This window comes from Pinus tabuliformis, chromosome 6 (genome assembly GCF_031772625.1).
Source record: "Pinus tabuliformis cultivar Carrire ecotype Pingquan chromosome 6, CPIR1, whole genome shotgun sequence".
Taxonomy (NCBI): domain Eukaryota; kingdom Viridiplantae; phylum Streptophyta; class Pinopsida; order Pinales; family Pinaceae; genus Pinus; species Pinus tabuliformis.
The window spans coordinates 560,059,686-560,073,595 of NC_142292.1; positions in this window are offsets into that span (position 1 = coordinate 560,059,686).

A 13,910-nucleotide genomic window follows, 5' to 3' on the forward strand; every position below is an offset into this window, starting at 1 on the left:
TTATTATAATTATCATTATTATTATTAGAACAAATATTATCCAAAATATTATTATTACTCTCACGCATAATATTACAATTATATAAATTATTATTATTAATATTATTATAATTATTATTGTTATCCATAATGTTATTATTACAATTATATAAAACATTATTATTAATATTGTTATATAAATTATTATTATTATTATTGTTATCATTATTATTATATGAATTATTATTATTGTTATTATTATGATTATCATTATTATTATCTGAACAAATATCATCCACAATATTACTATTACTTACATACATAATATTATCATTATAATTATAATGATAATGATAATATTATGTGCCAAACACTGCGGAAACACAAGTTATGTGTCAATTTGGAGAAATGCACTTTTGGCATGACCCAGGTTCAGTATCTGGGATACATTATTGATGAATAGGGGGTACATGTGGATTCAGCCAAGATCCAAGTCATTCGGGATTGGCCATCTCCAACCACTCTGACAAAGCTTCACAACTTTCTAGGTCTTTCCAACTTCTACTGCAGGTTCATGTTGGGATTTTCTCATATTATTTGGCCCTTGAGTCAAGTCACCAAGGGAGGAGTGAAAGAAAAATTCTTTTGGTTTGAATCTCAAGAGAAGGCATTCACAGAGTTGAAAGATCGCCTCTGCTCGGCACCAGTGCTCGCATTACCAGACTTGCAACAACCATTTGATGTCGAGATAGATGCCTCTGACTATGCTATTGGGGTAGTCCTTACTCAACACGAGCATCCAGTGGCCACGGGGGCTTCGCTCAATGAACCTCTGACCTATCACGTGCATTCGTGGCATATTAAACAATATCCCTAATTTGACTACATATTGGAAAATACCCCTAAAAATCACATTATTTAATCCCCTACCAATACGAACCCAATACACCTTCCCAATTAAAAAAATCCCTACTTCCACTAGATATTATAGGTATCCATTTTTTAATTAACATTTTTTATACCCCTTTATATTTTTTCATTTACTTTTAGCTCCATTTTTTATACTTGCCAATATAAAAACCCTTTACCCCATATATATCCCCCAATATATTATGTCATTTTTTCCTCAATATATATCCCCCAATATGAACCCACGTGGTATGGTATTGCTCCCCTAGTGAAGCCCTGGTGCCAGTGGCATATCACAATGAGACACTTTTAGACACAGTCCAAAAGTATCCCACTTATGACAAAGAGATGTATTCCATTTTGTAGCGCTGCCGACAATGGAAGCATTACATTTTGGGGAAAGAAACAGTCATCCACATAGACCACCGACCCCTGCAGTTCATACAGACCCAAGGGAAATTGCACAATGATTGCAATCAGAAGTGGTCCACATACCTGCAACAGTTCCATTTGAATATCAAGTATAAGAAGAGAAGCACTAATAATGTTGTAGATTGCCTCAGTCGACCACTGATCATGGCGTTAACCACCGTGCTCAACTCTTGTGGGCATGAGACTTCTGATTGGCCACTTCTCTACAAAAGCGACCTAGAATTTGGCAACACATACCAGACACTCTTGGAGGGTCAACATGTTCCATATTTTCACCTCCAGGATGCCCTGTTATGCCACCTGGGTCACCTTTATGTTCCTTCAAGCGAGCGTGCCAAGATGATTTGGGAAGCACACTACAGTCAGGCTGCTGGGCATTTCGGGGTCGAGAAAATGGTGGCATTACTGCAGAAGTATTTCTATTGGTCGAATCTTCGATAGGATATCGGGAACTACATCAGATCATGCACTGCTTACACCATTGCCAAACCGACCATCAAGAAGCAAGGCCTCTATACCTCGCTGCCTACCCCTAGTCGACCTTGAAAATCCATCTCCATGGATTACATGTTAGGCCTTCCTTCCACTGAGCATGGAAACGACTGTGTTTTTGTGGTCATCGACAGGTTCTCAAATATGGCCATTATGGCGGCCTGCAAGAAGAATATCATAGTAGAAGCCACTGCTAAACTCTTCTTTGAATGAGTGTGGGTACACTTTGGGATCCCCCAGTCTATCATCTCATATCGGGAAAACAGGTTCCTTAGTACATTTTGGTCTAGTCTTTGGTCGATGCTGGACACCAAATTCACTAAGTCCACAGCCTTCCATCCTCAAACTGATGGCCACATAGAGGTTGTCAACATGATGATCGTACACATTATGCACATGTACAACTCAAAGAATCCACTCACATGGGATGAGAGCCTCCCCTATGTTCAGTATAGCTACAACCGGGCTCTCCATAGCTCGACTGGCCACAACCCTTTTCAGGTGGGCTTAGGATTCCAGCCACTATGTCCCATTGATGTGGCCATGCCATTTGCAGCTACTCACGCAGATTTGGCTCATGTCTAGTCTAAAACAAATAAGGCAACAACTTCATTGAGCACATCCAACATATTCGCTAGTAGGTCCATGACATTCTAGAGAAATCAAATGCCAAGTACAAGCAATGACATGATCAACATCGGGTGCCACACAAGTTTCAGGTGGGCGACAAAGTCTAGTTTCATTTGCAAAAGGAACACCTTACCGGAGCCTATCGGAAACTCAGACCACTCTGATATGGTCCTTACACCATTACCAGGGCTATGGGATACAACACATTTGAGCTCAGCATTCCCCCATTCCTTGGCCTGCACCTAGTGTTCAATGTGGACCGCCTTCGGCCATACTTTCCACCATTACTAGACACATCCGACATTGCAGAATAGCTCACACCCACAGAGTTAAATCCATATTGCATGGAACAAGCTGCAACTGATCAGATCATGGACACACATCTCAAGCACACTCGCCAACAAAATATCCAACTTTATCGAGTTGTCAAAGCAGGCCAACTCCTTCACCAAGGAAAGTGGCTCACCAGTGACCAAGTTTAGTAGAAGTTTCCTCATCTCATGGAGGAACTCAACGCAATGTGGACCATTGCTTCCGAAGGGGGGAGGAATGATCTAGGTGGATATTGGTGGCCACCCACCAATTCCACTTGGACCCCCACCATTTCTTCTTTCAGTTTTTTAGTTTCCTTAATTGTAGCATAGTTTACTATTTTTAGCAGTTTTTTGGGTCCTAAACTTCCGGAGCCATTTTGAGGCCCTAAACGACGTTTTTTTGGAAATCTACCACCAGTGATCTTTTGTTAAAAATCATTTTTTTTTCGTTGTAGTCCTCGGAGAGATCTTTCCAATGGGCTATCATGCATGTCAAACGGAGATAATATGACCAAGTCATGACCCTGGGAAATTGGCTGTCCAACTCACCCCAACAGGGCCCATAAACTCTTGGTGTTACATCTCCTCGGGTTAGGGTTTTGGTTGTTTAGGGTTCTCTTATTGTTTAGTAATAAAAAGGCCCTTGAGCCTCATGGTAACATAGTTCAGAGGCATGTAGCCACCACATTTCTTCTCAGAGATAAGCTACCATCACCCTAGCTGGTTTACTTACATTTCTGTTTGTAAGCATATTTCAATATTTTACATTAATCAAATGAAGTATTCTTTCCACTGCATCTCTATGTTTATGGTTATCTCTGTAATTTGTTGCATTCCTATTTAAATCTGGATCAGTGGTATCAGAGCGGTCTGCTTTTTTTTTCTCTGTTTTTTTTTTCATGTCCCCAACGAGGTCGGGATATAAGGAGTTAGGGATTGAACTGGTCGAACCTTTGCAAGACTAGCCTCGCAAATCCCGACGGCCTCCCATGGAAGATGAAAAGAAAGACGAGGGGGCAGGAGATCCTATCAAAATCTTGCTCGAAGAAGCCCTTGAGCGACAAAGGAACGCGATGATGTACAAGTTTGCCCAGATCCTTGAGCGACTGCCTAGGGGCGACGCATTGGCTTCCAACAACTACTATAGCAACGCCACACCATTTAAGGTACAAGTTAATTTTGAAATCCCCATATTCGAGGGTCAAATAGACGCAGATGCCATTGATAAATGGTTAAATCTGCCAGAGGGTTATTTTTTTGTTCATGATTTTTCCAGTCGGGAAAATATTATTTTTTCTCTTCTAAAAGAAGCCCCCCACGGCAAGGACTGGTGGGAAACCTACTGTGAGCAGAAGGATGAAAGTACAAGCTCACTATTTTCAGCCACACCCACTTGGAATTCATTCTGGGATGCCATCAAGGAGCAGTATTACCTTGTTGGAAGCTATGAGGACCAATACATAAAGTGGACCACACTGCGGCAAGGAAGGGACCAAGACGTGCTAGATTTTACCAATATTTTCCATACCCTTCGCACAAAGTTGTGTATCAAGGATTCAGAGCAGCATTTGGTACTCAAATACCATGGCTGCCTGCACAAGTACATCTAGGAAGAAATATAATTTCTGAACATCTCCTCGCTCGCACGGCATACCGATATGCCATCAAGGTCGAGCAAAAGTTTAAACAGAAGAAGCGAGACTTTGGAGTTGCGAATTCGAAGCTAGGGAAAGGTGCCCCCAAACTACATAAAAAAGGACAAAGCTAAGACGGGGCAGCCTAAGACAACCTGCCAAAGCTGCAATCAAAAAACAGCTTCGCGAAGCCGAAAAAGGACACGGGAAAGTGGTGTGAGTTCCATAAGAGCTCCACTCACAACACAAGTGAGTGTCGGGCCAAGCAGTCACTGGTGGCCGAGCTAAAGGTTTCAGAATCAGATGCATGTTTCGACTCTGAGTCAGAACCCGACAAGGGGAATGACAAAGGGAAGCAGATTATCGATGCAGATCCCAATGCCACCGTTGCCACCATGAAGATTCAGAAGGAGGAACACGAAGATCCAGAGGAGGAGGAGCGTCTCTTACACTCCCAGATGTCAGTAAAGGGCTCCCCGCTACAGTTCATTGTCGACAGCGGGAGCCAAAAGAACCTCATTTCGGCAAAGGTCGTGAAGTGGTTGGGCTTACTGACCACAACACATCCACAACCGTACACCATCGAGTGGCTTCACCAAGGACAAGATCTTCGCGTGAGCTAGTAGTGTCACCTTCCATACGACATCAAACCCTTCACGGATGAGGTATTGTGTGACATTGCTCCTCTTGAAGTTTGTGATGTATTATTAGGACAAGCATACTTGTGGAAGCGACATGATATGTATGAATCAAGGTCCCGTGCTGTTATTGTTACTTTGGGAAATAAGTTGTACATGATACCAAAGGTAGCACCGCCTACCGCCATCTCTTTGGTTATTGCAAAACAATGCAGTAAGCTCATTTCCAAAACCATGAAATTTGTTTTCTTGATGATACGCCCTCAAGGAAAGAAGAATATGGTGGCCACAACCACCATATAGGGCCCCTCCACATGACAACTACAGATGGACAAGGTTTTTGAGGAGTAAGAGGACATATTCACCTCCCCCGTAGGGGTTCCTCTGCACTATCAGGTCAATTACTCGATCGATCTGACCCCAAGTGTGTTGCTGTCCTATGGACCAATCTATCGGCGCTCCATTTTGGAGAACGATGTAATCGAGAAACAGATTTAGAAGCTGCTGCAGAAAGGTCACATTCGTCCGAGTTCATCACCCTGTGGGAGCCCGATCGTGTTGGTACAAAAGAAGGATGGGACTTGGAGACTCTGTATTGACTATCGGGCGCTGAAAAAGATCACTGTTCATAATAGGTACCTGATCCCACATATTGATGACCTCCTAGACCAACTGAAGGGGGAAAAATATTTTAGCAAGATCGATTTGAAGTCAGGATATCACCAGGTACCAATCAAACCCTCCGATGTGTGGAAGAATACCTTCAAAGCCAAGGAGGGCCTTTTCGAATGGTTGGTTTTCCTTTTGGATTGACGAATGCTCCTCCAACCTTCATGAGGCTAATGGATGACATCTTGCGGCCATTCACCAACTCATTTGTAGTGGTATACTTGGATGACATCCTGATCTTCAGCCAGAGTTGGGAAGAGCACATCCACCACATCCGATAGGTTCTCTAAACACTGCAGAAACACAAGTTATGTGCCAATTTGGAGAAATGCACTTTTGGCATGACCCAGGTTCAGTATCTGGGATACATTATTGATGACCAGGGGGTACATGTGGATCCAACCAAGATCCAAGTCATTCGGGATTGGCCATCTCCAACCACTCTGATAGAGCTTTGTGTTGGGATTTTCTCATATCACTTGGCCCTTGAGTCAAGTCACCAAGGGAGGAGTGAAAGCAAAATTCTTTTGGTCTAAATCTCAACAGAAGGCATTCACAAAGTTGAAAGATCGCCTCTACTCAGCACCAGTGCTCGCATTACCAGACTTGCAACAACCATTTGAGGTCGAGACAGATGCCTTTGACTATGCTATTGGGGCAGTCCTTACTCAACACGGGCATCTAGTGGCATATCACAGTGAGACACTTTCAGACACAGTCCGGAAGTATCCCACTTATGACAAAGAGATGTATTCCATTGTGTAGGCTTGCCGACAATGGAAGCATTACATTTTGGGGAAGGAAACGATCATCCACATAGACCACCGACCCCTACAGTTCATACAGACCCAAGGGAAATTGCAGAATGATCGCCATCAAAAGTGGTCCACATACCTGCAACAGTTCCATTTGAATATCAAGTATAAGAAGGGTAGCACCAATAATGTTGCAGATTGCCTCAGTCGACCACTGATCATGGCGTTAACCACCGTGCTCAACTCTTGTGGGCACGAGACTTCTGATTGGCCACTTCTCTACAAAAGCGACCCAAAATTCTGCCACACATACCAGACACTCTTGGAGGGTCAACATGTTCCATATTTTCACCTCCAAGATGCCATGTTATGCCACTTGGGTCACCTTTGTGTTCCTTCAAGCGTGTGTGCCAAGATGATTTGGGAAGAACACTACAGTCGGGCTGCTGGGAATTTCGAGGTCGAGAAAATGGTGGCAGTACTGCAGAAGTGTTTCTATTGGCCGAATCTTCGACAGGATGTTTGGAAGTACATCAGATCATGCACTGCCTGCGACATTGCCAAACCGATCATCAAGAAGCAAGGCCTCTATACCCTGCTGCCTACCCCTAGTTGAACTTGGGAATCCATCTCCATGGATTACATGTAAGGCCTTCCTTGCACTAAGCATGGAAACAACTGTGTCTTTGTGGTCATCGACAGGTTCTCAAAGATGGCGATTATGGCAGCCTGCAAGAAGAATATCACAGCAGAAGCCACTGCTAAACTCTTCTTTGAACAAGTGTGGGTACACTTTGGTATCCCCCAGTCTATCATCTCATATCGGGACAACAGGTTCCTTAGTACATTTTGGTCCAATCTCTAGTCGATGCTAGACACCAAACTCACTAAGTCCACAACCTTCCATCCTCAAACTGATGGCCAGATAGAGGTTGTCAACAGGATGATTGTACACATTTTTCACATGTACAACTCAAAGCATCCACGCACATGGGACGAGAACCTCCCCTATGTTTAGCATAGCTACAATTGGGCTCTCAACAACTCAACTTGCCATAACCATTTTCAGGTGGTCTTGGGATTCCAGCCACTATATCCCATTGATGTGGCCATGCCATTTGCAGCTACTCACGTAGATTTGGCTCATGTCCAGTCTGAAACAGATAAGGCAAACAACTTCATTGAGAACATCCAACATATACGCCAGCAGGTCCATGACATTCTAGAGAAATCAAATGCCAAGTACAAGCAGTGACATGATCAACATCCGGTGCCACACAAGTTTCATGTGGGTGACAAAGTCTGGTTTCATTTGCAAAAGGAATCCCTTACCAGAGCCTATCGGAAACTTAGACCACTCTGATATGGTCCTTACACCATTACCAAGGTTGTGGGAGACAATGCATTTGAGCTCAACATTCCCCCATTCCTTGGCCTACACCCAGTGTTCAATGTGGACCACCTTCGGCCATACTTTCCACCATTACTAGACACATCCGCCATTGCAGAACAACTCACACCCACAGATTTAAATCCAGATTGCATGGAAAAAGCTGCAATTGATCGGATCATGGACACATATATCAAGCACACTCGCGAATAGAATATCCAATTGTATCGAGTTGTCAAAGTAGGCCAACTCCTTCACCAGGGCAAGTGGCTCACTAGGGACCGAGTTCAGCAGATGTTTCCTCATCTCATGGAGGAACTTGACGCAATTGGGACCATTGCTTCCTAAGGGGGGAGGAATGATCCAGGTGGATATTGGTGGCCACCCACTAATTCCACTTGGACCCCCACCATTGCTTCTTTCAGTTTTTTAGTTTCCTTAATTGTTGCATAGTTTACTATTTTTAGCAGTTTTTCGGGTCCTAAACTTCCAGAGCCATTTTGAGGCCCTAAACGACGTTTTTTGGAAATCTACCGCCAGTGATTTTCTAACTAAAATCATTTTTTCCGTTGTAGTCCTCGGAGAGATCTTTCCAACGGCCTATCATGCACGTCAAACGGAGATAATATGACCAAGTCACGACCCCAAGAAGTTGGCTATCCAACTCACCCCAACGAGGCCCATAAACTCTTGGGGTTACATCTCCTCGGGTTAGGGTTTTGGTTGTTTAGGGTTTTCTCTTATTGTTCAGTAATAAAAAGGCCCTTGAGCCTCATGGTAACGCAGTTCAGAGGCATGTATCCACCACATCTCTTCTCAGAGATAAGCTACCATCGCCCTAGCTGGTTTACTTCCATTTCTATTTGTAAGCATATTTCAGTATTTTACATTAATCAAATGAAGTATTATTTCCACTGCATCTCTGTGTTTATGGTTATTTCTGTAATTTGATGCGTTCCTGTTTAAATCCGTATCAAAGGATGCTACTTTAGGTGAAGTAGTGGAGGCTACTATTTATAAACAACTTGTGGGTTCACTTATGTATTTAATGAACACACAACTATACATGTGTTTTGCAGTTAATAAACTTAGTCAAGCCATGGTTAAGCTAACCAAAATCTATTGGAAGGAAGCTCAACATGTGTTGAGATACCTCAGAGGCACCACTCAATTTGGTCTTTGGTACAGATGGACAGAGGGAGCGAAGCTTAAAGGCTTCACACATGCATATTTGGCAGGGAGTTCATCCGACAGTAAGAGCACATAAGGGGGAATCTTCAGTATTGGGTCAACAACAATTTCCTGGTACAGCAGGAAGCATAAATCAATTGCACTCAGTTCAGCAGAAGCATAGTACATGGCTGCTAGTCAAGAAACTTATGAGGCTATCTGGATGAGGAATATCCTTGTTGGGTTATTTGGTCAGCAGATGGATCCTACAGTGATTTATTGTGACAATCAGAGTTGTATCAAACTATTTGAGAATCCAATTTTTCATGATTGTTCCAAGCATATCGACATACGGTATCACCATCTATGAGATTGTGTGCAAAGGAGAATCATGTTGCTGGAATACATTCCTACAGAGGAGTAGGATGTAGATGTTTTGACAAAGGCATTGTCAAGATGCAAATTCGAGTCACAGAGGCAAGATCAAGGTAGCAGATAATCCCTTTCTTGTTGAGAGGAAGTGTTGAAAATTGCAACAAGAAAACCCTAATATAATTTTATCCTTGAATTAAATTAGGAATTAAATTGTAATTCTAATTCTCATAGCAACTTGTAATAGTAAATTCAGTTAATTTGATAGTTGGGAGTATATCTAGATTCATGTAGAGTGGTTCCTAAATTTTAGTGACCTAGGTTGAGTTCCTTTTGAGTTGTAATTATTTAATTCAGTTTAACTGAGTTTAATTCAGTTAAACTAGTTCCAACTGGTGGAGGAATTAGTGGGAGATCCAGTAGTGGCGTGTAACCAACATTACTCAACCAGTAAACTGAAGGTTCACTCATAATTAACTCATGCATGTCAGATTAGAGAAAGACTCAGTTGAGATTGGATTTTAAGGACAATGTACTATTAGTTGTATAATCATCCGAATTCTACAGGTGGCGCATGTAATCAGAGGAAGGCCTATGATGGATTGCACAGTTATGGATGAGGAATTTCCTAATTAAATATGGGCTAATTCCCTAGGAAACTGTGCAGGAAAATAAGAGCTTGGCATGCAACATATTTGGTTAAGTATTGGCTGGAGTTTGTTTTTGAAGCAGAGAGATAGATTGAGATAATGTAGAGGTTTCTTGAGCATAAGAAAAGCATTGTAATCTTCTCGTATTTTATGATTAATACAATATACAGATAACAGGGGTTTTTATATGTGGCTTTCCCCATAAACTTATTATGTTATGTGTGATTGAATTTTTTCTCTTTTATGCTTCGTGATTTCATCGATCATTTATTATTTCTGCTAATGAGTAGAGTATACTCAAGTCAATTGTTTTAGCATATTACAATCTACAGTTTGAATCTACAAGTAATTTCTACACGTGCTCCATGACTCCCATGCCCAAAACCGCACACAATTATGACACCCTGGTTGCTGCTATCACCATCTGCTCTCACACCGCTACCCACGAATCCATCCGACACAATTGAGCCCTCCTTAAGACAAGACACTTCCTCCTTTTCCTAAATAGGGGCACCTAAGTAACGCATACTTGGCTTCATGCTGGTGGCTATGTCGAAACCAAGACCCCTGAGGCTAACCCCAATCCACACCAAGGACCACCTAATTAAACCTAGAACCACACATCTAGAAATGACGCACACTACTATTCAGCCATCCTCCACCATAAACTCAACATTCCACACAACAAATAAAGAAGGAAAGGTAACCTAGCATCATTGGTCACCTCGCCCCAAAATCGTCGTGAAACAATCACAAATCTAGGCTAGAACTTGTAGACAACCCCTCGCCTGGAAAATCCAGAAGGACACCTCCTAGCTACACATATGAAGAACTATAAGTTTAGGCTCCCAGAAACTTGACCGACGTGAAATTCAATGGGCTTCACCGAAGGGAATTATTCTATCAGTGTCTCCAGGAAGGAAAATACAGGAAATGCCTACGTCAGAGAGCCAAAACAACACCAGTACTAAAACCTCCGCACGAGAAAAACTGACACCACCAGAATCCTGGGTGCCACTTATAAAATCGACAGAAACCTTACACAAACAAATGAAGAACCACCACTCGGAATGCCAAAGCAAGAATCTACACAGGCCCAAAACGTCAACGCCTAGGAACCGATTCAAACAACACACCCTTCGGCCAAGAAATGAAAGGGAAAGTTTCACCCAGAGAAATAGGGAAAGATTTGTTACCTTATTGAGCCCATAGGAGGAGCAATAAATAGAAGACCAACACCATACCCACACAACCCTAAGAAATGAGAACACAGGTAAATTTGTATCCCTCAATGAGCCAAGAAACACCCAGACTGCTCCATGTGCCATACTACTTAACCACCGTAACGTCAACGCCATTGATCCTTGAGACGATACTATTCCTTTGCATGCAGGTGAAGGAAGATGTTTCACACATTCGAATGCAGAGCAATTAACCACAACGTGATGGAAGGGCTGAATTCTTGCCCTCCCCGCTCATACCTTATGCCAAATGTCATTCTTCATGTGACGCATGGTTCCAAGTGTCTGACACCCCCATTGGGGATAATTATTTTATTGTTTTTAAATATAATTAATTTTGAAGTTATTTATAAAAAGTTTCCAATTAATCAAATTCACTTTTAATTAGCATTCTTTTTTAAATTTCACATTTAAATCTTTATATTAATAAAAACTTGATAACCTTACTTTTTACAATTATATTACATATTTAAATTACTAAGAAATAAGAAATAAATATGCATCACTATAATATGACATTGAAAATAAAATATAAATAAGCAGGCTCATGCAACAGATTAATTACAGAAGTCATAAAAACTTTTACAAGAAAATAGTTCTTATTTTATTAAAATATAATGAATTATCTTCATCTTGAAACTACGAAAGGTGCACAGGTTTTACATAGGTTGATTCTAACATGCAACAGATTAATTACCGAAGTCATAAAAACTTTTACAAGAAAAGAGTTCTTATTTTATTAAAATATAATGAATTATCTTCATCTTGAAACTAGGAAATGTGCGGTGGAATATTTATTTATATATCATAAATAAAAACTAAATATATTCATTTTTAGGATGTGGTTATAGAGCTTTATGTTCAAAATCCATGATAACTATGATGTAGTGAGGAACAAACACCTTAAATTAAATTTGATTTAAACAAGCCATTTTCGCCATGACATTTTACACTATTCTTGATGCTAGCATATTAATAAATATGATAAGATTTACATTAAATTATGTATTTTTAAAGATTTTCTTTAGGTGTTTAAGAGATTTTTTTAGGTAGAATGATATAAAATGTTTAATTGAAAAATTAAATGGGCTTAGTTTTGTTTCTTTTCAACCAATTTACAGCTAGATCATAAGCTAACCAATTTTTTTATATAACAAAAAATATCTAAATTTTTGGTTATAGAAATTCGGGCTTTGGGGATTCTTAAGATAACTCCCACACAAAATTGCTTTAAATAACTATGATAAAGTCCCACCTTAATCGTGTTGAACCTGAGAGGTTATTGGGTATTTTTTTGTTTAGGAATGACCATCCTTGACATAAAGTCTTCTTAACTACAATTAATTTACATGGTTATTCGTTATTGTGGGACCCGCACTAGTTGTGCAAAGGAAACCGTAATTACTTCTGGAAAGATGAGCAAGACAGAAAGAAAGAAAATTTTAACATCCACATTTGGAAAGATGAGCAAGAAAGAAAGAAAGAAAATTTTAACATCCACATTGAAGGCCAAAGATATTCTATGGGACCTCTTTTAGAGTGCAAAACTTGAAAAAACATATGCACCTCAAGAGATTTAATCCTCTTCAAAATGGATCTATATTGGTTCTATATATGCATATAGCATGTGTAACTTTTCATTTTTAAAACTGTATTTTTGAATGCATAAATGGATACAATGCCTTGAAAGTTTAGATGGACACTTGTGTAAACTACAATACATAAATTTAAAATTCCAACAGATTTTTGAGAGACAAAATTTAAATTTAAATTTAAATTTAGAACTGGAATTAATGGCTCCAAGAAAATGACTCCAAAGTAATTTAATTTTTTTAAAAGAAGATAGTTAACATTCTAATTTAAATTTAAATTTAAATTTAGAACTGGAATTAATGGCTCCAGGAAAATGACTCCGAAGTAATTTAAATTTATTAAAAGGAGATAGTTAAAATTCTAAAACAAACCCCCTTATTTATGTTGATTGCAGAATATCCTAGATTATGAAGGTCACTCGAGTGAAAAATGCTCTTTATTTAATCTCATTATTAACACACACTGACTTTAGTCATTTTCTCTGTGCAATTACATTTTTTGCGAGCTGGTGCCCACAAGGACCTATCATAATGTTTCTCCTCATTACCTTGCATGTTATAGCTTGGATATAATATGTATATATGATTTTGACATAGTGGTAAGATTAGAAAAAAATGATTTAGCCAGATGGCAGAGAGGTATTAGCACAAGTGTGAGACTATTGCAAGCCTGAACACATTTTCTCCCCTCCATCCTCCACACTTTAGGTTGTTATCTTTCCTTTGCTGTGATCATAGGCATGTTCAATTCCTTGGGTGTATTTTTGCACATTTAGGGGCAAATGCTAGTAATAACATGTAATCTAAATGACAAATATTTATAATTTTAAAATTTACCATTCTTTTCAAATGTTGACTTGATTTTTAGTAAAACTAATCATAAAAAACAAAGATATTCTAATATACACTACAAAAAGAATTAAAAAAAAAAAAAAACAAAGCTTAAACATGAAAAATTTAAAGCATGGAAATTTATCTTAAAATTTAGAAACCTTGGCGAATCTTACTAGTCTTTAATATGATAACAATAAAATATTTGAAAA